This window comes from Delphinapterus leucas, chromosome 12 (genome assembly GCF_059928025.1).
Source record: "Delphinapterus leucas isolate spDelLeu-1000000601 "Yukka" chromosome 12, BTC_Dleu_Yukka2, whole genome shotgun sequence".
In the NCBI taxonomy this organism is placed as follows: Eukaryota; Metazoa; Chordata; class Mammalia; order Artiodactyla; family Monodontidae; genus Delphinapterus; species Delphinapterus leucas.
Window position 1 is genome coordinate 20,005,559 of NC_143140.1, and position 26,511 is coordinate 20,032,069.

At 36.4% G+C, this 26,511-nt stretch overlaps 1 long non-coding RNA gene across 2 annotated transcripts in view; it reads right to left on the reverse strand.

Annotated features, from left to right (window-relative positions):
• LOC149747839 (uncharacterized) overlaps positions 1-26,511 on the reverse strand; it is a 439,951-nt gene that overhangs the window by 14,792 nt on the left and 398,648 nt on the right. For both annotated transcript variants that reach the window (XR_016395130.1, XR_016395129.1), the window contains 2 exons: positions 9,106-9,176; positions 8,326-8,550 (listed from right to left, as the gene is read on the reverse strand). This is a non-coding gene — a long non-coding RNA (uncharacterized LOC149747839). The remainder of the gene's footprint in view (positions 1-8,325; positions 8,551-9,105; positions 9,177-26,511) is intronic.

Consider the following 26,511-nt stretch of genomic DNA (forward strand, 5'->3'; position numbering starts at 1 on the left):
TTTGTTTTGGGTTGGTTATTGTAGCTCTTTTCCTTCTCTTATGTTTCCCGCCTAGAGAAGTTCCTTTAGCATTTGTTGTAAAGCTGGTTTGGTGGTGTTGAATTCTCTTAGCTTTTGCTTGTCTGTAAAGGTATTAGTTTCTCCGTCGAATCTGAATGAGATCCTTGCTGGGTAATCTTGGTTGTAGGTTTTTCTGTTTCATCACTTTAAATATATCCTACCACTCCCTTCTGGCTTGCAGAGTTTCTGCTGAAAGATAAGCTGTTAACCTTATGGAGATTCCCTTGTATGTTATTTGTTGCTTTTCCCTTGCTGCTCTTAGTATTTTTCTTTGTATTTAATTTTTGATAGATTGATTAATATGTGTCTTGGAGTGTTTCTCCTTGGATTTATCTTGTAGGGGTCTCTCTGCACTTCCTGGACTTGACTATTTCCTTTCCCATATTAGGGAAGTTTTCAACTATAATCTCTTCAAATATTTTCTAAGTCCTTTTCTTTTTCTCTTCTTCTTCTGGGACCCCTGTAATTCGAATGTTGGTGCCTTTAATGTTGTCCCAGAGGTCTGTGAGATTGTCCTGAATTCTTTTCATTCTTTTTTCTTTATTCTGCTCTGCAGTCGTTATTTCCACTATTTCATATTCCAGGTCACTTATCCATTCTTCTGCCCCAGTTAATCTGCTATTGATTCCTTCTAGAGAATTTTAAATTTCATTTATTGTGTTGTTCATCACTATTTGTTTGCTCTTTAGTTCTTCTAGTTCCTTGTTAAACGTTTCTTGTTTTTCTCCATTCTATTTTCAAGATTTTGGATCATCTTTATTATCATTATTATGAATTCTTTTTCAGATAGACTGCCTATTTCCTCTTCATTTGTTTGGTCTGGTGGGTTTTTACCTTGCTCATTCATCTGCTGTGTATTTCTCTGTCTTCTCATTTTGCTTAACTTACTGTGTTTGGGGCCTCACTTTCCCAGGCTGCAGATTTGTTGTTCCCTTTATTTTTGGTGTCTGCCCCAGTGGGTAAATTTGGTTCAGTGGGTTGTGTAGGCCTCCTGGTGGAGGGGACTAGTGCCTGTGTTTTGGTGGATGAGGCTGGTTTTTGTCTTTCTAGTGGGCAGGACTGAGTCCAGTGGTGTGTTTTGGGGTGTCTGTGAACTTATTATAATTTTAGGCAGCCTCTCTGCTATTGGGTGTGGTTGTGTTCTTTTCTTGCCAGCTGTTTGGCATGGGATGTCCAGCACTGGAGATTACTGGTCGTTGAGTGGAACTAGGTCTTAGCGTTGGGATGGAGATCTCTGGGAGAGCTCTCACTGATTGATATCTGTGGGGCCAGAATGTCTCTGGTGGTCCACTGTCCTGAACTCGGCTCTCCCACCTCTGAGGCTCAGGCCTGACACCCGGCTGGTGCACCAAGACCCTGTCAGCCACACAGCTCAGATGCAAACGAGAAAAAAAGAAGAATAAAATAAAATAAAATAAAAGTTATTAAAATTAAAACTTAAAAAAATAATATTCAAATAAAAAAGTAATTTTAAAAAGTAGAGAGCAACCAAACCAATGAACAATTCCACCAATGATAACAAGTGCTAAAAACTAAACTAAAATAAATATATAAATCAGAAACTAGTTAGTCACATACAGCAAATCCATGTCTACAGTTGCTCCCAAAGTCCACTGCCTCAATTTAGGGATTATTCGTTTTCTATTCAGGTATTCCAGAGATGCAGTGTAGATCAAGTTGATTGTGGAGATTTAATCCACTGTTTCTGAGGCTGCACAGAAAAATTTTCCTTTCTCTTCTTTTTTTTGCATAGTTCCTGGGGTTCAGCTTTGGATTTGGCCCTGCCTCTGTGTGCAGGTTTCCCTCCTGCATCTGTTCTTCATTCAGACAGGATGGGATTAAATGAGCGGCTGCTTAGGGGGCTCTTGCTCACTCAGGCTGCAGGGAGGGAGCAGGATGGAATGTGGGGCGAGCCTGCGGCGGCAGAGGCCAGTGTGACCTTGCAACAGCCTGAGTTGCGCCATGTGTTCTCCTGGAGAATTTATCCCTGGATCACGGGACCCTGGCGGTGGCGGGCTGCACAGGCTCCCAGGAGGGGCAGTGTAGAGAGTGACCTGTGCTCGCACACAGGCTTCTTGGTGGCTGCAGATGCAGCCTTAGTGTTTCATGCCTATTTCTGTGGTCCGCACTGATAGCTGCAGCTTGCGCCCATCTCTGGAGCTTGTTTAGGCAGTGCTCTGACTCCCCTCTCCTCGCGCACCCCAAAACAATGTTCTCTTGTCTCTTAGGCAGGTACAGACTTTTTCCCGGACTCCCTCCTGGCTAGCTGTGGCGCACTAGCCCCCTTCAGGCTATGTTCACGCAGCCAACCCCAGTCCTCTCCCTGGGGTCTGACCTCCAAAGCCCGAGTCTCAGCTCCCAGCCCCCACCCACCCCAGCGGGTGAGTAGACAAGTCTCTCAGGCTCGTCAGTGCTGGTCGGCACCGATCCTCTGTGCAGGAATCTCTCCACTTTGCCCTCTGCACCTCTGTTGCTGCGCTCTTCTCTGTGGCTCTGAAGCTTACCCCCACCCCCCATCTTCACCAGTGAAGGGGCTTCCTAGTGTGTGGAAACCTTTCCTCCTTCACGGCTCCCTCCCACTGGTGCAGGTCCCATCCCTATTCTTTTGTCTCTGTTTATTCTTTTTTCTTTTGCCCTACCCAGGTATGTGGGGAGCTTCTTGCCTTTTGGGAAGTCTGAGGTCTTCTGTCAGCATTCAGTAGGTGTTCTTAGGGGTTGTTCCACATGTAGATGTATTTTTGATGTATTTGTAGGGAGGAAGGTGATCTCCATGTCTTACTCCTCCGCCATCTTGAAGGTCCCGGCTTATTCATTTTAAACAAATATGCAATGCAATGGATTCAAGTTTTGTGTTTTTGATCAAAATTACAGCAACCTAAGATTCCGTAGATTACTCAAGAGGAAGACAGAGACATTTATTAGTGGCATAATCTCCTAGATGATTCTAAGACTTCATTTATTTTTAGGTCAACTATATAAAATGAATGGTGCAGAGTCCCTCCCCAAACCCCACCAATGGTAGCTTTTTCCAATTTTCTGCTTTAGTAGTATAGCCTTTCTAAACAGTAATATAATTTTCAATTGTTTTACTACAAGTATGACTTAACTGAACATGCTGATTGTTTTTGCAATTTTTTAATGTCTTCAAGATACATATTTGTGTTCTCAAGAAACAGAATTCTTATATTTGCATCATATTTTACTGTTTTTGAAATTAAAAAAAGAAAACTTTGGCTGTTGCAAACATTATAACCAAGCATCTTAATAGAGTCCCCAAAATGCAAATATCATTGAGGTATATCACTTCCCAAAGAAAAATGTAGAAAATGGGCTCCAGACCCTTCATGATTTTCAAACATAACACTAAATTTATGATATTAAAACAAATTTTATTCCAAGAATAAAAGCTATTATTTACAAAGTTTTGGTGATAACATGAAACATATCTAAACCCGCAATGGAAATCAGTTGTCATTTTACAAGAGGATTTTTGTGTATGAGAAAAGAAGAGGCTGATGTAGTTGTGCTAAAGGATGGACACTGGGCAATTCATTAATTTCCGACTTGACCTAAATGATGTAGACTTACAGCAATATAGAGGGAAGAAAACTTGTGCCCAGCTTCCAGTAAACCCTACCATCTGGGAAAAGTATTCTAAACATTTCCTGCCATCCTTTGTTCCTAAGCTTAAGCTCATTCCCTATAGGGTAGAAGCAAAGAATATTTTTTTTAGCTCAACATTGTACAGTTTTTATTAAAAGAGAATCACAGGCTGAACAGTCAATTTTTCATATAGCAGGTTTACCATTGTGTCTCTGAGGACTTTTCAGTGGGATAGAGGAAAAAATGAGAATTGCTCTAAATTGGTTTCTAAGTACACTGACTTTTTAACCTGGACAAATTAAAGACTAGGGCATATCTTAATGCCAAATCTATGAAGGGCTTGGCATTGCCATGTGTGATAATACTTCTTATCTCAGATATAGTGACATCAAATATTTCTTTGATCCCAGAGGAGGAGCATGAGAGTTGGTAAACGACATTAAACTGTTTCGTGGGGAAAATATATATTTCATCCATAATGGGTTACTAAGTGGTGATTTTATTCAAGGGCAGGTCACAGGAAGCAGGCAATGGGTTATGTACCCAAGACACCTGGGAATACTCCTACAGAGGCCACCCAGAAGCCTGGATATGAGATTCTGAAGAGACTGATATCCTGTACAACAGCTTATTGAGTTTGTCACATTAGTCCTCCAAAGTGGAAATATACAAATGTCTTAGTGGGGGGTGCTTTTTTTTCCACCAAAGCACTCAGTTTTTCTGATTTCTTTGAATTGACTTTTGATCTTGTTTTTCTTTTGTTTTCCCAATTATCTTCAAGTTGGGGGACTGTCCACCACAAACTTTTCTAGATCAGTTCCATATTATTGTGCATCCTTCCCCATTGCATTTGATATTAGAAAACAGAATTCCCGAATATTTCTTCTTTGGGGAGTCAGACTCAAACAAAATTGCAAAGTGAGTGAAATGTATCTCCAATGCCCTCCAGTCCTATTTCAGTCTTTCTGCCTTCCTTTTGGGTAATAGCCATACCAGAAGTGATACTTCACACTGTTCTGTCTTCTGTCTTCACAATAGAACCCTACAAATCTTCTACAACTATTATCCCCACTTTATTTTACCGATTATGAAACAAGTAAGAAATAGCACCAAGGGCACACTTCTTGAATACAAAATTCAAACTCCATTGAGGTCTGACCTAGTGCTCTGCTGAGGTGACATCTTATCTGGACTCTCTCTTCCTGACACTGCCCTGCGCTGCCATCTCCTGCCCCTGTTCTGCCCTCTCAGATGCCAGCAATGCTCTATAGGGCCCTTTTTCCACCTTGTTCTCTGAGCTAAAATCCAAATTACCTAACCTGTGCTGCACTAAGCAATTGGCAGCATTCTAAATAATTTGAGAAGCAATTTCAAGTAAAGGAACTCATCCGGGATAATAAATCCCTTGTTGAATGGAGGACTCTGGAACTCACTAACACAAATCATGATTTTAAGTTTACAGTTTAAAAATCTTGGTCTCCAAATTTTGCTGTGTAAATTTAACACTGTTTTATGATGAATTAACTCTAACTGTGCAAAGGAAAAGCCATTCCTTTTAAATTCATCTCCCTCTTCTACCTCAATTCCCTTCACATAATTCATAAGCTACTGAAAATTTGAAGATCCTCTAATGAATTCCAGATGCTTCTGCAATAATTTCCAGGCTCTGTAACTTTTGCTAACACTACTTCACTCTTGCAGCATTACGTTTTTAGCTGAAAGCTTGAGCCTTTTGAACTAGTGCTTTTCACACTATGCTCCCCAGTGGAGGACTGCCACGTCACCCTCACCCACACCCACCTGGGTCAGCACAGCCCTGCTTATAGATCTTTTCATGTTTTCACCATGACACCAAGGGTTCGAGGGTAAAACATACTGAAACCTTGAGCTAGATGTATTTGAGAACTTTAAAAATTTTCTTATATGATATGGCCATATTGTTTTTACTAACACATTTTGACACGAAGTAGTCGTTGCTACTGATTTCTGAAGGACTTGTTTTGCAGTGAAAGAATTAGAACTATTCATATATTATTCATGAAAATATTCTTCTATAAGAAGAAAATATTCTTCTATAAGATAGAAGAATCCCTGCATTACAAATTATGATAATTATTCTAACTATAAAGAAAAAGAGGATAGTATTATTTCCACAAAGTGCCATAACAGTTTAGCTTTTGTTTATGTGTTGTTGTTTACATTTTCCTTTAGTTTGGGGGAGAACGGTAAATAATATGGGATATCAAAAAAAACAAGCTGTGTCAAGTTTAAAGTGTACAATGTTATCATACATATATGTAATCATCTTAGTTTAAGACTAACAATTTAAAATATAAAATTTACTAGTGTTAGAAAACAGATTTACAGTGGGTTTGTTAGAGAGATCTGTGTATTTATTAATATTACTGAGGAGGGAAAAGATTCATGCAAATACATGGGCTAAATACTGCAGGTGCATGCTACATCTCTCCATGATACGAAAAATTCTTTACAATTCCATGAGATGTGAATTAATAGTAGAAAATATTTTTTTCCAACTAACAGCAAAATAAGGAAATATTTCTCAGAATTATCAAAACACTGTATATGTGTGTATGCTTGTATATATCTTTGTGAGGATTTGTGAGCTCATTATAAGGAGAATATCATTATTGTTTACTTTATGTTCTAGAGATTTTTGACAAAAAGAAGACAATGGGGACCTTTCTACAATTTATATTAAGCATACTAGGATGTCATTTTCAATGAAGTGTATATACATATATACATACATATATATATATATATATATATATATAGTCTTCCAAAACACATGTGTTTATATTTGTTCTCTGCATACCTTCTGGGCTAAATTATTAGTTCCCTAAACTTTGGCATATTTAATTTTAGAGCAATTACAGTCTTTAAATTAGTAAAAGAAATGTTCATATATCATACTTCAATTCCCATTAAATATGATGGTTCCACCTGGACTGGTATAAGATCATTTCAGCAATTCGTTTACCCTCCCCAATGCAGGAGGATCTCCTGATTGGTTTCTGAATTCTATCAGTTTCCATAACAAGAACATATCATTTGGACATTTTTAAACAAATCCTGGTTTGCTGTTTTTGTTCTTGTTGTGCTAATTATGATGGTTGGCTTTATTTTTTTTTAATTAAATGAAGAAATACCACGTTCACATACAACAGTTAGTCTATTCCATCTTGTAAGATCCATTCTTTACCAGAAGTCAAATCTATTCGGGTCACTCAGTGGTGACCCTCTCTAGGATATGTCAAGTAACTAAAAATAATGATAGCAGCTGTGAATAAATAGAGTCAGAACAAAAGTGTCTTCATGAAAAACAAAGCAAACAAAAACACCGTCCTAAAAGAAGAATACAATGAAAACAGCACATAGAGGAGATGCTTTAGCCGACCATTCTGCTAAAAAGTCTGCTCTGACTGAAGTCCTTTCATGGAAACCACCCATGGAACTTGTCAAATCCATGGAGGGGTTCAGATATTCCATCCTAGGTACCCTAAATTTGTTTTCTAAATTATGAAAAGAAACAGAGGGAGCTATCATATTGGAAGACCCACGTGGCTAAGATCTGGCAAAGCCAGGATGATCACAAGGTAGCATCCGATAAAACTTGAAATGAACACTTGTCAAAATTCTCCACCAGATGATCCGATCCATCACAGTAAGGGGAAAATGTCCACAATATTAAAAACACTGATGGATAAAATATTTAAGGATAACAAAATATAGCCTCATCCACAGGTAACATAATTCTGGGAAAAAGTGTAAAAGCAAGGCATAGACTGGAACCATGCTCTGAGAGAACATTTGAGCATTTTTAACTGAATTTTATAAAATGACTTCCCTCTGGGTGATGAATATGCACAAATAATAGTATGCTTATTTTCTGGAGGGTTGAAATACTCCCTTGTTAAAACAACCACAGCACAGATTGTAGCTAAAAGACTGAGTACCCTATTCTCAAGGTAGAACATTCTAACCATTCTATTCAGTAAAAGGGGGCCATTTTACCAGCAGTTATTCATGAGTTCTACAAGGATTTGCCCCCTGCTCAAAAATATTCACTGTCTTCATTACTGTGAAACCGCTAGAATAACAGAAAGCATTTTAACTGGAATTGGTAAGTTATACTAATTAAGTCCTAATAGTGGAAGATCTTCAGGAAACCCCACAAAAGTCTATGGCTAACCCAAGATCCTCAGAATAAATAATGGCAATGGACAGGACAGAGCTTACATTCAACACCACCAAAACCAGATCCTCCTAAACACCTGAAACCACTGATTACTACACTTTCCTTTGCACACTTTTATTATCCTTTTATTTGTATCTTTTTCCTTACAAGTTTATACACTTCTGATTTTTCCTACCATGTTCCTCTTATAATAATATAAACTTGCTTATTTTTAAAATATACTAGAACCAATTACCACCATAACTCTTTAATAGCTCTTCCAAGTGATTGCTGGTCACCTAATTTAAAAGAAAAACTAAGTTAAGGTATGTTACACTGACTTTACTAATAATGAATCTCTTGTAGATAATACAAGTTTAGGGCACCAGAAAAAGGAGATAAGATATTTTGGGGATGAAAATATGACTGTCTTAACAACACCTTAAAAACAATATACTTACAGCTTCACAAAAGTTGTTCACTTCTCTCAGGAAGCACCTGTGTTCTTCATCTTGTCATCTTGTGTGAAAATCAATGCTCTTCAGTGTTCACACAGAACCACAGCTTTTTGTTCTGCAAGGCTATTAACTAGGCTTCCCCAAGTGGATGACTCCCGAATATCTTCTGTTGGCCTTCAGATTTATAAAGATCCCAAAGTCGTGAAGTTCTTTGTAGAGAAATAATAACTAGTGGAACAGACCACAGAGTAGTTAGGCAACTCTAGGTAGGCATAAAAAGTCTGTTCTATAATTTGAATATTGTAATAAGTAATATAGCACAAAAATAAGTTTAAATTCCTTATATAAATCATTGGACAACATAGGATTTTCTTTTAGCTCCTCAGGGAAAATCTGTGCTGTTACTAACTTATCCTCTTGTATCTGAATTAACACTACTCATAAAATGAATCAATCTATATCTAAATGAAAAAGAAAGTCAACCTGGCTACCTAAAGTAGACTCAGAGAGTCATTGAGTTCTGCTTTCTTGGGCAACCTAGGAAAACCTTGGATTATTTCTACAGTGCCTTTCCATCCCATAGTTATTTTTGTTTTTCTCACAGTTGTTTAATATCTGTTGTCCATAAACTTAAATGCTTGTTTGCAGTTTCTGTCCTGATAGGTGATTCAACAAACAGCTCAAAGACAACAGCAGAATAATATAATCATGCTGATCAATAATCTAACCAAAAATCATACCTGCACAAACAAACTTCATCTTAAAGGAGATCTGAAAACAAACCTCATCTTCAAGGAGAATCAACTACACCGGGGAAGAGCTGAGCAATTCATGATGGGCTTTACTCCAGTTGGCTGTGAAAGAACCAAAAAGAACTATGAATAGAAAATGTCCTGCATTGTAGAAAAAAGCAAACCAAAAAACTGATCTTCTGTTGCCTTGCTAATAAGAGCAATCAGAACTCATTTTTAACTTCCTCAATAAATAAATGACAGCCTTTTAGTCATCATAAGAATTAACCCCTAGAGCCAGTTTTAAATGTATTTAATCAACCAATGACAACTCACTCCAGTAAACATGGTTAGGCAAGGCAACCATACAGAAAAGCCCTTCACTTCTGAAAGGCAGCCCATCAGGAAAAGGCTCATTCCACTGAACATGATTCTGAGCGCTAGCCAGTCACCGAAAGTCTTATCCACCTACAGTAATGGTAAATCATTCACATGTCTGAACTGCAGTGACGTTAATTATTGAATGTCATGCTTCCCAAACACGCTATGGAAGACTGCATTGTGCTCTGCTTAGAGACAGTGCCTGACCAACATAGTTCCCCCACCTGAAGAAAGCAGAAAGTTCAGCTGTGTGTGTATGTGTGTGTGTTTCAGGTGCTGAATGATGGTTTTATCCTTTACAAGGTAGCGGTTACATGGCTGTATATATGTTTGTTCAAACTCTATACAAACATTTATGATTTTTATTGTATTTTCCTTATATCTCAGTTGAAAAAAAGAGTATTACGAATAAAACAGCCAAAAAGAGGCAGGTGTTTAGAACTGAGGTGGAAACTTTGAATACTGCCTATCTGGCCTCTCTCACATCTACATTAGCAACCCCTAGGACACCTTTATGATCTCGATGGGAACCACAGAACACAGTTTAAAAACAGCTGCTATATACATGATAATGAAAACTCAAGGAGGCACTGGAAAACATAGCTTAAAATTCTTAAATAATATTTTGACTAATTTGGAGAGGCTTAAAAAGCATGAACTAAAATACAAGACAGGAATGACATGAAAGTAGGGAAAAGGGATCAGAACTAAAGCAACCTAAGATACCTTAGATTATTCAAGAAGATAAGAGATATTGGTTAGTTTTTTTTGTTGTTGTTGTTGTTTTGCAGTACGCGGGCCTCTCACTGTTGCGGCCTCTCCCGTTGTGGAGCACAGGCTCCGGACGCGCAGGCTCAGCGGCCATGGCTCACGGGCCCAGCCGCTCTGCGGCATGTGGGATCCTCCCGGACCAGGGCACAAACCCGTGTCCCCTGCGTCGGCAGGCGGACTCTCAACCACTGCGCCACCAGGGAAGCCCTTGGTTAGTTTTTAAATCAATCTGCATGGCAAAAAATTCAAGGGTAATCACAGAGTTAATAACATAAAAGGTATAACTTCCATTCCAGTAAAGGAAAAGGAAGAGAATTTTAAAAATCTGGTCAATCCAATACAAGGAAGGAAAGGAGAAAAAAGAAAGAAAATGTATTGTCAGTAATGTGCTAGAGCCAGGTTACAAAGTCTCTCAAGAGCTCTCCAGAGCTGCTGTGCACACGTCTTCACATCAGCTTCAGTTCTTTCATGTTGATTGCTTGCATTATGCCACACAGAGAGTATTTACACCAGGGAAATAAGCAAATGTTACAAATTAGAGATTTTGTTTCAGAGAGCCAGTTTTTAAACATTTACCAGTATACCTCTGTGCACATTAAGTAGAAAATGCAACTACTACTAATACCGAAAATAACAGCAAGAATATGGCTTAGTAATATTAATATCTACTCAAACTGGCTCTATGCCCCGCAAAGCATTTTTGAGGTAATTATTTAATCGTATGAGATGATATAAGGATAAATTCATGTAAGGATGTAACAATCCTAAGCTTGTGTACAAAGTCTTAACATTTATAAAGCAAAAAAATGAATAAGAAGTGGAAAAATTAGTAGGCAGACTGGGGGATTTTAACATACTCCCCTCAGAAGCTGATAGATTAAGTTGACCAAAAAGCAAAAACAAAACAAAACAAAACAAAAAACCCTCTCAAAATATATAAAAAGAGGGCTTCCCTGGTGGCGCAGTGGTTGAGAGTCCTCCTGCCAATGCAGGGGACATGGGTTTGTGCCCTGGTCTGGGAGGATCCCACATGCCACAGAGCAGCTGGGCCCGTGAGCCATGGCCACTGGGCCTGTGCGTCTGGAGCCTGTGCTCCACGGTGGGAGAGGCCACAACAGTGAGAGGCCCACGTGCTGCAAAGAAAAAAATAAAATAAAATAAAATAAAAATAAAAAAATATATAAGAAGATTTACTGCACAAATAAGAAGCATGATCTAATGTACACATATAGAACACTGCAGCCAATAAGTATAGAATACAATTTATTTGGAAGCACATATGACGCATTTATTAAATTGCCATAAAAAGTTTTGAATAGCTAAGAATTGGCACATAAACCTTATTTCATAATCATATTGCCATAAAAAGAAAACAAGAAGAGAACTGAAATTATACATTTGGTAACAAAATAAATAAATACTTATTTCACAGATCAGAAACTAAATTTGAATTGAAATTTAGGAAATGTCTGAAATTGCCCTACAACAAAAGCAGTCTGTTATAAAACCCATGGGATTCTGTTAATCAGGAGGTATTTAGGGAGAAATGTATCCGCCTAGAATACAACATGTTAGAAAACAAAATGACTAAGCATAAATGAGCTAAGTGCTCGTCTTAAAAGTTAGAAAAAGAAAACTTATTAAACTTAATAGAATTAGGAAGAATGACACATTTTCTAGAAAAAAAATAAGTAATCAAAACTGACTAACTACAAAACGAATAAATATCTCTATTAGCGTTAAAGAAATCAATCTGCAAATATACTCACAAAATAAAGAAGTGTAGGGCTTGGACACACAAAATAAAATTATTTTGGGAAAGGTCACTTTTTTTTCAATACAAACAAAGATGCTATATAGATTAGTATTAGTTTGGGAATCCCAAACCATTACTTTAACAATCGATTTCAATCTCCCTATTAGTGTGTGTGTGTGTGTATGTGTGTGTGTGTGTGTGTGTGTGTGTGTGTGTGTGTCTTGTAATCCTAAAGTCTACATATTACCTCGAGACTTTTTCAAATACGTTAAACCACATAAAAATTAATTTGTCATTTACTCTGAAGACACAGCAAATATTTACCCCAAATCATATTTTAAATAAAACTTTAAAACAACTCCCTGAATAAGCACTATTGAGTTAATGAAATTAAATCTATATATCTCAAGTGCATAAAACATTTTGTAACCTTATTTTAACTTTCATCATGTGTAAATCATGGTATACTGGTGAACTGTATTCAGAAAAGAATGCTGTTCATGTAACACCACTTTTCCAAAGAGAAAAAGAGGTGAACCTGACCTCTGTCATTTTGACAAAAAAAAATTTTGTTTTCAAGAATCTCCTACTGGAATCTGCAGAGAGTTGAAGAAGTAGGAATTATTTGTGGCCAATATTAAATTTTCTACTTGAAAATATTACGTTGCCTCAATATTAGTACTCAATACTAGAAACGTAACTCTAAAATTCACTTTGTACAGTTTTACAATAATTTAATGAAGCCTAATGATGTCTTAGGGGAGAAAAGCAAAGATATCCTATGTTGTATTCTGTTTTGCCTTTAAAGTTATCAGTATCCTATCAAGCTATTCAAAGCTACACTGAATCTTTAATAGGCATTTTCTCTTGCTAAAAAAAGCAATTGTTTAGTGTTTTCCTTTAAATGTGAAACAAATCAATAATGTAAAACGGGGCAAGGAACATTTTCACAAAGGCCACAGGTTTTTTTTTTTAAACATCTTTACTGGAGTATAATTGCTTTACAATGGTGTGTTAGTTTCTGCTTTATAACAAAGTGAATCAGTTATACATATACATATATCCCCATATCTCTTCCCTCTTGCGTCTCCCTCCCTCCCACCCTCCCTATCCCACCCATCTAGGTGGTCACAAAGCACCAAGCTGATCTCCCTGTGCTATGCGGCTGCTTCCCACTAGCTATCTATTTTACATTTGGTAGTGTATATATGTCCACGCCACTCTCTCACTTTGTCCCAGCTTACCGTTCCCCCTCCCCATATCCTCAAGTCCATTCTCTAGTAGCTCTGTGTCTTTATTCCTGTCTTGTCCCTAGGTTCTTCATGACCATTTTTTTTTTTTTTTAGATTCCATATATATGTGTTAGCATATGGTATTTCTTTTTCTCTTTCTGACTTACTTCACTCTGTATGACAGATTCTAGGTCCATCCACCTCACGACAAATAACTCAAATTCGTTTCTTTCTATGGCTGAGTAATATTCCATTGTATATATGTGCCCCATCTTCTTTATCCATTCATCTGTCAATGGACACTTAGGTTGCTTCAACGTCCTGGCTATTGTAAACAGAGCTGCAATGAACATTGTGGTACATGACTCTTTTTGAATTATGGTTTTCTCAGGGTATATGCCCAGTAGTGGGATTGCTGGGTCATATGGTAATTCTATTTTTAGTTTTTAAGAAACATCCATACTCTTCTCCATAGTGGCTGTATCAGTTTACATTCCCACCAATAGTGCAAGAGGGTTCCCTTATCTCCACACCCTCTCCATCATTTATTGTTTGTACATTTTTTGATGATGACCATTCTGACTGGTGTGAGAGGATATCTCATTGTAGTTTTGATTTGCATTTCTCTAATGATTAATGATGTTGAACATTCTTTCATGTGTTTATTGGCAATCTGTGTATCTTCTTTGGAGAAATGTCTATTTAGGTCTTCTGCCCATTTTTGGATTGGGTTGTTTGTTTTTTTGATATTGAGCTGCATGAGCTGTTTGTAAATTTTGGAGATTAATCCTCTGTCAATTGCTTCATTTGTAAATATTTTCTCCCATTCTGAGGGTTGTCTTTTTGTCTTATTTATATTTTCCTTTGCTATGCAAAAGCTTTTAAGTTTCATTAGGTCCCTTTTGTTTTTATTTCCATTTCTCTAGGAGGTGGGTCAAAAAGGATCTTGCTGTGATTTATGTCATAGAGTGTTCTGCCTATGTTTTCCTCTAGGAGTTTGACCACAGGCTTTTAAATAATGAAAACACAGTCTTGAGAGTCACATGCACCAGGATCCATGATGCCAGGAGATGTGTCTATGGTCAAACTCTTGCAGATGGTTGCTTAATCGTAACAAGTAATGATTAAGAAATGTTAAACAAGTCTCATTATTCCCAGGCTTCTCAATGACTTCAATATTCTAATGCAAATTTTTAAATACCAAGAATATAATACACTGTGCAGCATTTTCCAAATATACTTGAATATGAAACTTTTGTTTTAACAGAGTCCTTACTGGAGCAGCATTTCTTGCAGCATCTTTAGGAAATGCTATTGTAAAAAATGGCTCTTACACAGTTGAGAAGAGCCAAGCCTATGGAATTAAGAACTCGTAGTTCTGTAAAAAAGATTCTTTTCTCAAACTGTGGATGGAGCCAAATCCACAATTAACATTTAATTTGTGATCCACTGTATAAGTCCTAAAGAGAACACATAGAGTAGAAGACTTACTTTCAGTCAGAGTATCCCTGAAGAAGCAAAGGACAAAGTAAGCTGTTGAATTTGTTATTATAGAATAATATTATGCCAAAAAGCCAAGCATCTTGGGGTTATGATTATTATTATGATTTACTATTCTCCATAGAGAACAAAGGTTGAGTTTATACCATCTACTCATATAGAAACGAGCTTCACCAAGGGACAACTTCTGGCTCTGGTGGCATGAAGAATCTAACAAATCCATTCCCCCATCAAATAAAGTACAAAACTACAAAATAAAATAAAATTAATTTCATGGATCTAGAAATAGATCAAGGTAAGCAACAATAAGAAATATACAAGAAAAGCTAACAGAACTCCAACTAAGGATTATAGGAGTCTGTAGCCATCTTGGCTGGAGATGCTCCCATCATCCAGAACAGACCATGTTCTAGGCCATAAGAAAAATTTCTATAAATTTAAAAAGACTGAAATAATACAAAGTATGTTCTCTAACCAAATTGAATTAATTTAAGAATCAAAAGTAGTCATAAACAAAAAAGAAATTGGCAAACAACTGGAAATTAGACAATGTACTTCTAAACAGTCATGAGTCAAAGAAGAAATCAAGATGCAAATTAGAAAATATTTTGAACTGAATGGGAACAAAAATTCAACATGTTAAAATCTATTAGTGCTTATATGGAGATTTAGAGCTTTAAACATTTGTATTAGGAAGTAAAAAAGATCCAAAATCAATCAATGAAGCTTTCACTTCAAAAAGCTAGGAAAAGAAAAGCAAATAAAACATGAACTAGAGAAAGATAAATGAAAGGTTAGAGAAGAAAAGAATAAAATAGGAAAACAACAGAGAAACTCAATAAAATCAAAAGTTGGTTTCAGGATAAGATAAAACAAAATATGACATTAGGTAGTTGCAAGTTAAAACAATGAAATACCACTGCATACCGATTAAAATGGCTAAAATCCAAAACACTGACAATACCAAGTGCTGACCAGGATGTGCAGCAGCAGGAATTCTCATTCATTGCTGGTGAGAATGTAAAATGTGACTTTACATTTCACTTTGTGCATCACTTTGGAAGTCAGTTTGGAAGTTTCTTACAAAGCTCAACTTAGTCTTGACAAATATATGATGGAGCAATCACACTCAGTATTTATCCAACTGAGTTGAAAATTTATGTCTACACAAAAGCCTGCACACACATGTTTATGGCAGCCTTATTTATAATTGACCAAAACTGGAAGCAACCAACAAACCCTTCAATAGGTGAATGGATAAACAAAACCTGGTATATCCATACAATGGATTATTATTCAACAAGATAAATGAATGAGCTATCAAACCACAAAAGGACATGGAAGAATTTTAAATACTTATTGCTGAGTGAACAAAAGCAGTCTGAAAAGGCCACATAAAGTGTGATTCCAATTATATGGTATTCTGGAAAGGGTAAATCTATATAATGGTTCAGAATAATTCTCTGATGGCATATGCATAATTATGCATTTGTCAAAAGCCATAGAACTGTACAACACAGTGAACTCTATGTACACTATGGACTTTTGTTAATACTAATATATCAATATTAGTTCATCAATTGGTGCAGCCACTGTGAAGAACAGTACAGGGTTTCCTCAAAAAACTAAAAATAGAGCTACCATATGACCCAGCAATTCTACTCTTGGGTATATACCCAAAGAAAAGGAAAACACTAATTTGAAAAGCATATGCACTCCAATGTTCATAGCAGCATTATTTACAATTGCCAAGTTATGGAAGTAACTTTAGTGTCCATCAACAGATGAATGGATAAAGAAGTAATTGTGTGTGTGTGTGTACATATACATATATATATACACACACACACACACACATATATATATAGAGAGAGAGAGATAGAGAGAGAGAGAGAGAGAGAGAGCTATTAAAGCAGAAGGACATTTTGACATTTGCAAGAACAAACACAGATGGACCTGGAGGCTATTATGCTTAGTGAAATATGTCTGACAGAGAAAGGCAAATACAGCATGTTTTCACTTATATATGGAATCTAAAAAATAAATAAATGAAGATAACAACAACCAAAAAAAACCAGACTCACAGATACAAAGAACAAGCTAGTGGTTACCAAGGGGAAAGGGTTTGTGGGAAGGGGCAAAGTAGAGGTACGGAATTAAGAACTACAAACTAGTAAGTATAAAATAAATAAGATACAATGATATAATGTAGAGCACAGAGATTATAGCCAATATTTTATAATAACTTTAAATGCAATATAACCTCTAAAATATTGAATTACTATGTTGTATACCTAAAACTAATATAACATTATAAATCAACTATACTTCAACAACAAACAAAAGAATGTACAACACTACTGCAAGATATTAATAATAGGGGAAATTGGGAGTGGCAGAGAGATATAGGAACTCTGTAGTATCTGCTTAATTTGTCTCTAAATCTAAAAATGCTCTAAAATGAATGTCTACTAATTAAAGCATAAAATGTAAAAAAATCCACTGGCTTTTCCTTCCATCCCCAGCAAAAGAAAAAACAAGGATTATAAATCATGATCAAGTGCATTTCATCCCAGGAATGATGCAAGGTTAGTTGAAAGGATTTGGACACAGACTTGAATAAAACGCCTAAGAAGATTTGTAGAGCTCTTTCCCTTCATCTCCCTGCTTCCAGTGGTCTGACTTGCCAATTCTAGCAACATTAGCAGCCCCAAATCACTATCTTTCTACTACTCAGATTCTATTTCTTTCATCCATTGAGACCAATGTTCTCAGCTTGGGCTTCATGTCCCCACATATGGTTTGAAAACTACGGGCAGGAAGAAAGCCAGCTCCACTTGTGTGCCTTCCCCTTCTCCAGTTTCTGTGCCATTTATGGGGTGTATTTAATCCCTTTAATTAGCTGCTTCTTATATTCTGAATATTTTTATAGTTGTTTATAGCAGGAGAGCAATTCCGACTGTGGCCACTCCATCCTGACTCAACCCAGATGTCTCTATAAATGCATTTTATGTGATCACTCTTTCTACCAAGTTGCTGATGGATTGGATTGAATGCACTGAATAGACAGAGATAAATAAAGTTATGTTGTAATTATTCAGGCTAGAGGTAATGACAGATTTGTCTAGCATAATGGTGATACTGCAGAAGAAAAATAAACATTTGCGGAATATGTAGGAGATATCATTTGGCATTTGATAATACATGACAATAAAATGAGGGGGGTTTATAGTATAACACAGTTTTCTGGCTTGTGTTACATGGAGGATGGTAATATTTTTCATAATGGAAAACAGAGCAGATTAACGATAGTAGTAAGACTGAGAGTTTCTTGACTTTTCACTCTAAGTATTCTATTTTCAGTGAAGTTTTTTCATTCTGCATTCTGCATGTTCCATGAGGGTGTTTTATAAATAAGACTATGTCTACTTTTTCTTTTTTATGGCATAGAGGGAACATGTCTGAACTAAGGCAATAAAGGTAAGAGTAGTGGAATAGAGAAAAATACAGGAAAGGTTAGAGAGGCAGAATCAACTAAAATTAGTAATTAACTATCTGTAAGAGATTAGGACAAAGGAAGGAGAGTAAAATAACTCTTCAGTTTATAGCATAGGTATGTGGATCGATGGTGAGACCATTGATCAAAATACAGATTATACGAGGAGAAACAGTCTTGGGGGGTGTGCAATGAGCTTTGTTTTGGATGTGTGTGTGAGTGTGTGAGATGCCCACATGAAGATGAAAGGTAAGCAGTCAGAAGTATCATCCTGAAGTTGATAAAGGAAATATGAGCTACAGATAAAAGACTGGAAGTCAGCATGTATGACCATCCATAGATAAGGATAATATGAACCTAGTATGGTCCAATCAGAGAAGAGTCCTGAGTGAAACCTTGAGGAACACGATAATTTAAGGTATTAGGTGTGGAAAAGACCATGAGTTCATTGAAAATCATTGAAAGGGCTTGAGAATGAGTAGCTAGAAGGGGAAAAGAAAAAATTATATATATAAAGCAGAGAGGAGTGTCGTATTCCATTGATTTAGAATTTTAAAATTTCCTCTTTTTTTTCCCCTTTGCTGCTATGAAAGCAGTAGTTTTGGGCTTACATACACCTTTGCTGGAGGAAGTAAAAAATTTATGTGAGTCATATTCTCCTTTGATTTTATCTTTTTTTTAAAAAATTAAATACTTTAAATTCAGTAAATGCCTTATTTGTAGCAGCAATTAAACACCTTCTTATTGTTTCTGCATCACTGAAAGAAAAAAATTATTTCAGCTGAAAGTTCGGAATCTACAGAAAATATGCCCTACATGACTATAATATTGTGCTTTTGAATATATTTGCTGTGGAGTCTTTTCAAATTGCAAAATGCAGCTTTTCATAGTACACCTTTGATATGTTCCCTTTGCTAATGAAATTAATAGTTCCATATTTAACCCAAATCAATATACAATTTCTCAGTATATTATTCTTGAAACATAAACTTGCATGAAATACTTTATCTCAAAAGGCTACTTTTTAACTTAGAACAAAGCCTTCCCTACTCTCCCTGGCCTCACTCTGAACTCATAATCCATTTCTTCAAGCCCAATATTACATGCACACACACAGGTACTCACATGCACATATACCTTGCTGTTTCACTATGAGACTAGGGCCAGGCAGCGGTATTTGGATCATGAGATGAGCTTTGCAGTTCTTTACTCCATGGTCTCTTTGTTTCAACAGCCATTTTTCCTAAGAAAGCTGTTTCTCTTCCCATGGTTGGGCAGACCCTAAGTACCATGGCCAGTGATGAGTCCCAAAGTGCTGGGTTGACACAGGGGAAGAAACACGTTGAGGGGATTCTCTAGGGAGGTGCCTGAAATTAGATTGTGCGTCACTCATTAAATTAGTGACATCCATTTCATCCTCTTTGCCTACACTTTAATTTTATATTTAGTTACTATACTTGATGAATAAAGTCAGATTTTAAAATTGAAGATTTTTAGGGTGATATTTTCTGCCCTACTTCCCCAAGTATTTACCTTCTTACCCCTCTGGCCTTATGATGTGGCTTTCAATGTCTGACTTTGTCAAACAGGTATTTTGTAGTTAAGATTTTAACAATATTTATATAATCTCATAAACATACTCTTTATTCTGGTATAAACATGTGAGCATTCTCGGACAGAAATAACCAATCAGACAGATCAGTTCGGCACATAATGTTTCCTCCAATAATGAGAAGCATCCTTGAAAATATCTGGACTGAAAATTTCCAGAGTCACCATGAGAAACTTTGAAATACCAAGCCAATTACTTGGGTTGGTAAAGCAGAGTTTGCACATTTGACATATCTAGAAAAGAAAAGCATCAAAGACCTAAAATCATTGTTTTATATATGTTCATCTTTTCATGCTTTAGGTAGCATGAATTTAGTGTTTTTAGGGAGAATATGCAGGAAAGTTGAGATGTATTAAAGAATCATACCTAGTGATTCTAATCGGTGATTACCTACAGAGAAGTCGCATAAACTGGGGGTGCGAGGGGGTATGGAAATGGCTGAAGGGACATAAAAGAGAACATTCATTTGGAAGGTGTATCTCTACTTTTTTTTGGCAAATAATTAACATATTTTTATGTTAAACATGTTTCTGACACTTCACATGCATTATTTCAGTGCACAAAACCTTCAAAACAGATAATATGATTCCCATTTTATATATAAGGAAAATGCTGAAGACAATTTATTTGCTTACATTTACACAGCAAGTAAATGTAATAATCTGTTTTAAAACTTGTAGCTATAGTTTCTTCATTTTCTCTGCTGTGTAATATTCCATAGTGCAGATACATTTTATCCATAATCTAGATGATGGGAATTTGGTTTGTTTCCAGTTTTTGTTGTTATGAATTGTCCTTCATTAAACATTCCTAGACATATCTCTTCACAAAATTTTCCCTATGTCCCATCTTTTCTTTAAGGACCTACTGCAAAAAGATAAAAATAAAATTTTTAAAATAAATTAATAAAAAAATAAAACTATTTGCATCAGGGGAAAATATGTTGCTAAAATTATACTGAAAAATAATTTGGAATTATCATATAAAATTGAACTTTCACATACCCAGTTATTCAATGATTCCACTCGTATGGTGATTTGTGATATTTCTACTTATTAAACTCAACTACTGTGTTCTGTTTTAACCATGGGAAAAGACTCATTAAAACTTATTTTTAACTTTGATCAATTTCTCTTTGATTCTCTGGATATCATGCAAACTCAATATATCCTTCCACAGACTTCACAGGGTTACACTGGTGACAAATTAAGTTTCCTACTGCTCTGACATGTGGCTCGTTCCTGCTAACCTAACAGTCATTAATTCCCAAGGAAGCAACTTCTTACAGAACAAGCTTAGTTAGTGAGAAAAGACTATATTCTCCTGCCCACCAGGTGTTCAGTGAAATTATATATATATATATATATATATATATATATATATATATTCTTTTTTTTTTTTCTTGCGGTACGTGGGCCTCTCACTGCTGTGGCCTCTCCCGTGGCGGAGCACAGGCTCCGGATGTGCAGGCTCAGCGGCCATGGCTCACGGGCCCAGCCGCTCCGCGGCACGTGGGATCCTCCTGGACTGGGGCACGAACCCACGTACCCTGCATCGCCAGGCAGACTCTCAACCACTGCGCCACAAGGGAAGCCCGAAATGATATATTTTAATGCACTTGCTTAGCAGATTCCTTAGAGAAATCCTGCCTCTTTGCATAAACAAAAGGAAAACTTTCTACCCTCCTATCAGATCTGGCCAGGTACCTTTACTCAAGAGAAGAGCTAAGGCCACAAGTATTTGGTCTCATATTATAATGTTTAAACATGACTGGAGATCATAAAATCTCTCTACTCCCATCTGTCTTTGAACATAATTGTAATAAAAGTTGTTTTATCTCTGAAAAGACTCAAAGGTTTCCAGGCCAAGCCATTAGGGGTCACACTTATTGAAGTCTCATTTAAATCTAAAATTATATGAGATTTTAAAAAGTCAATTTCCCAGAAATTAGAAGTAGGCTGACCCAGGTCTTCTCCTCTGTATAAAAGAGTTAAGGAATGATAACAATTGCATACTTCACCTTCTTTCTACTTCACTATTTCTAAGTTTCATCATCTTAATGTCTTATTGCCTCCAGCACATATCCCAAGTGGCATTAGATGCTCCACTGAGATTCCAAGAGGAAAATAATAGAACTTCTATTTCTACTTAACTTTTTCTCATCCCCTTTCTAATTCTGTTTGTAAATGTTTTTATAATGTACATAAGAAGTCCATAAAATATATATGTGTATACATATACATCTACTGGGAAGTGGGGGAAAAGTTTCTTTTTGATACGAATACACATTTAAGAAAATCTGAGGACTAGCCTAGGCTGTTCAATTGTCTCCTAATCCTGCCTATAAATCACACCCCCAATTCAACCAACTTTCACAGGCTTACTGAAGACTTTTTGAATGTCTAATCATTTTAGTTCTCTCTACAGGTATTTCCTATGAATTGCTGAAGTCTGACATTTAAGAACCTTTGGGGACTTCCCTAGTGGCACAGTGGTTAAGAATCCACCTGCCGATGCAGGGGACATGGGTTCAATCCCTGGTCCGGGAAGATCCCACATGCTGCGAAGCAACTAAGCCCGTGCGTCCCAACTACTGAGCCTGCGCTCTAGAGCCCGTGCACCACAACTACTGAGCCCACATGCCACAACTACTGAAGCCCACGTGCCTAGAGCCTGTGCTCCGCAATAAGAGAAGCCACCGCAATGAGAAGCCTGTGCATTGCAACGAAGAGTAGCCCCTGCTCGCAGCAACTAGACAAAGCCCGGGTACAACAATGAAGAACCAACATAGTGAAAAAGTAAATAAATTAAATTATAAAAAACAAAGACCCTTTGTATTCCACCCCACCCTAAAACCCAGTCTTAGTTCCAGCTATATTTCTTGGAGCTCTTCCCCCAGGGATTCAGTGCTTTTGTTGTGTTGTTGTCCTCATTATTGTCTGAACATACTCTGACGTTCTTCTGTCCGTTCCAAAAATGTTCATTTTGTCTTGAACATTCTTTGCTAAAAATTTCCTAATAGATATACTCTACTTAGATCTCAATGGGCAGCACTAAAACTTTTCCTGCCATATATTCACAAAGCACATATACTCTCTGTAAGCATTTACCCCTGTGCAATGTATTTGTGTTCATGTCTTACCTCTTACTCTAAACTGTAAGCCCAGAGAAGGAAGGGCTCATTTTCAATTATCTTTTTTATCTTCTAAGCACCTTATTCAATGGCAATTTACCTAGTTGGTGTTTAGAAAGTATTTGTTGAATTATTTCAAACTGAATCAATAGGTAATACCAATAATTTATTTTTAGTAATAAGGAATAAGACATGTCTTGCTAGTTATTTGCTTCTAAAATATTTCCCCTACATGCATTTGCTGTGCATTTATATTTCTATGTACAGCTCTTCAAATGTGTCTAGCTTTAGAAATAAGATAACATTTGAAAAGATTTCATGGATGTTCAGGGACATTTTCCTGGAGAATGATCTTTATGATGACCTTAGGAGGTATTTTGAGAACTCCCTACTTATATTCTTTTATGTTTCAATTATTTTATTTTATTTTAACTCAGATGGAAAGCCCTCAGGGCAGTAACTGAGTAATATTTTGTAAGTTATGAGGCCCAAAAGACACCTCTTGGCAATTCACACAGAACTATATCATCATCATTATGTTGCCTCTAAAGAGCTTGTGACATTTAAATAAATAAGAACATAGAGATCCATGTTATTGATGACTATGCTTTTATTGAGTTCTCCTCTAGCCCAGTTTTGGCTTTTACAGAGCTTCACACAGTGCTAGAACTCCCTCACCTAAAAGTCCATAGTAAAGTGGTGTAGGGTTATGACTCCCATAGGCTTTATTGACAATATATTCCCTAAGGTGAATTCCTCTAGCTTGTTCAAACAGAAAATAAAATACTAGTTGGACATATTTAGTACAATTGTCTATAATACCTTCTTTTAGTAATTACTTATCATTGACCCTTAAATAACACAGGGGTTAGGAGGGCAGACCCACTGTAAAGTCGAAAATCATGTATAACTTTATAGTTGGCCCTTTGTATCCACGGTTTCACATCCAAGGATTCAAGTAACCACAGATTATGTAGTACTGTGATACATATTTACTGAAAAAAACCAGAGTATAAGTGGATTTGCCAGTTCAAACCCGTGTTGTTCAAGGGTCAACTATATTTGCCTTTCCCAATCTCTCAGTAGTTTTAAATTTGTATAGATGATATAAACTTTACTATTTAAATTGTATTTTCATATAAAGATAGATTCACTTTCTAGACGTACCCTTTACAATTCATAGTATTGTCTAATTTTTAAATGAATGCCATTGTATCTCACATGATACTCATTTAAATGTCGAGGGTATACAAAATATTCCTTTTATAAATAGTGATAATGATGATGGGGATGGTAATGATGATGATGTCATGATTATGATGATGACAGGAATAAAATATCCAGTTTTGAAAATCTATAAAAATTATTGATGTGTTTTTTTTAATCTCACAAAGCCTCAGTTCATCTGTAAAAAGGTATAATAATATCTATCTCATTTAACAGTCATAAGAAATAAAAGTTTTATATTTGCCGTTAGGGGCTGAATTGTCTCCCTTCCAAGTTCATATGTTCAAGTCCTCACCCTCAATACCTCAGAATGTGACTGCATTTGGAGATAGGGCCTTTATAAAAGTAATTAAATTTAAATGAGTCTGTTAGGGTGGCTCTAATCCAGTCTGACTGGTGACCTAATAAGAAGAGGAAATACAAAGAAAGAGACCAGGGGCATGTGTGCCATGTGAAGAGGCAGCAAGAGGATAGCTGTCTGCAAGCAAGGGGAGAGACCTACAACAAATCTTTCCCTTACAGCCCTGCTGGCACCTTGATCTTGGACTTGTAGCCTCCAGGACTGTGAGAAAATAAATTTCAGTTGCTTAAGCCACTGTGGTATTTTATATTGCTTAAGTCTGTGATATTTTATATGGCAACACTAGCAAATGAATACACGTATGCATACCAATATGCATGTACATTTGTGTGTGTGTGTTGCGTATGAGTGTATGCCTAGCAAAAATTTGTGGTTGTCATTGATCTTGATTTATGTAACCTACCTCCTAGAAAAGTGCTAGGACACAGAAGGTGCTCAAACGCTTATTAATGAATTTATTAACTGTTTCATATATATATATATTAATTCTCTCTTCCTTATTGGATCGTAAGTTCCTCCAGGGCAGCAATACTTTTCTCATTAGAGAAACTGACACAGAACTGAGCAGAGAATAAACACTAATTGATTATAGAATTCTTGTTCCTCCAGTGTAAATGTAATTTGAAAATCATTTTAAGGCAGGCTTATTGAGGTAAAATTTAAGACAGTAAAATTTTCCCCTTTGAAGTACACAGTCAATAAGTTTTGATAAATATAGACAGCCAGCTAACCACGAACATGATCTAAATATAGAAAATTTCCATCATCCCCAAAACTTCCCTTGTGTTTCCTTGGATTCAAACCCCTCCCCTCCTTGCAGCATGGAAGCCATGGATCTATCTTCTTACCTCTTCTTGATCAATATCCTGTATCTTTGCCACTTCCAGAATAGTATATGCCTGGAATCATACAGTAAGTAGTCATTCAGACCTGACCTCTTTTACTTAGCATACTGCTTTCAGAAATCATTCATCTTGCTGTGTGTATCGGAAGTCTGTTCCTTTTCATTGCTAAGCAGTGTTCTCTGTATAGTTATACCACAATTTGTTTATCCAGTTACTAGTTGATGGACATTTGAATTGCTTCCAGAATTTGACAATTTTGAATAAAACTGCTGTAAACAGTCACGTACAGGTCATGGTGTGGGGCATGTGTTGGCATTATTCCTGGGGGGAAATCAAGGAGCAGAATTCCTGAGCTATATGATAAGTGTGTGTTTAGCTTTATTAGAAACTGTCAAACAATTTTCCAGAGGGGTTGTACCATTTTACATTCCAACTGGCAATGCTTTTGTGAATTAGCTTAGCAACTTATGACATTTCCAGTTACTTCACATTTTTGCCAAACCTGATACTGTCATGTTTTGGATAATTCTGGTCACTACAAAATAGTTAAAATATTATCATATTTTGGTCTACTGTGCATTCCTCTGATGTTGCATTCCAATGATATTGAGCATCTTTTCATGTGCTTATTGATGGTTCCTGTGATATTTTCTAGGTGTTCGTTCACATCTTTCATACATTTTAATTGGGTTTGTTTTCTTTTTGAGTTCTAAGAGTCCCTTATATACAGTGGATTCAAGTTCTTTATCATAACTGTGTTCTGCTTGTCTTCATATTCCTAAGAGTGTTATCCAAAGCCAAAAACTTTTAATTTTTATAATACCTAATAACATGTTTTATTTTATGGTCTGTGATTATTGTGTCCTTTCTAATAAATACTGACCTAAACAAAGGTAAAAAATATTTTTATCTATTTTCCTCTAGGCATTTTATATTTAGGTTTATGGTCCATATCAAGTTAATTTTTATATGATATAAGAGGTGAAGTTCCTTCTTTTGCATGGCTGATCAATTATTCCAACACCATTTATATATAAAAAAAATTCTTTCCCAACTGAATTACTTTGAGCTCTTTGTTGAAAAACAGTTGATATATATACATATAGTTCTGTACTCTTTATTCTGATCAATTGATCTACTATAT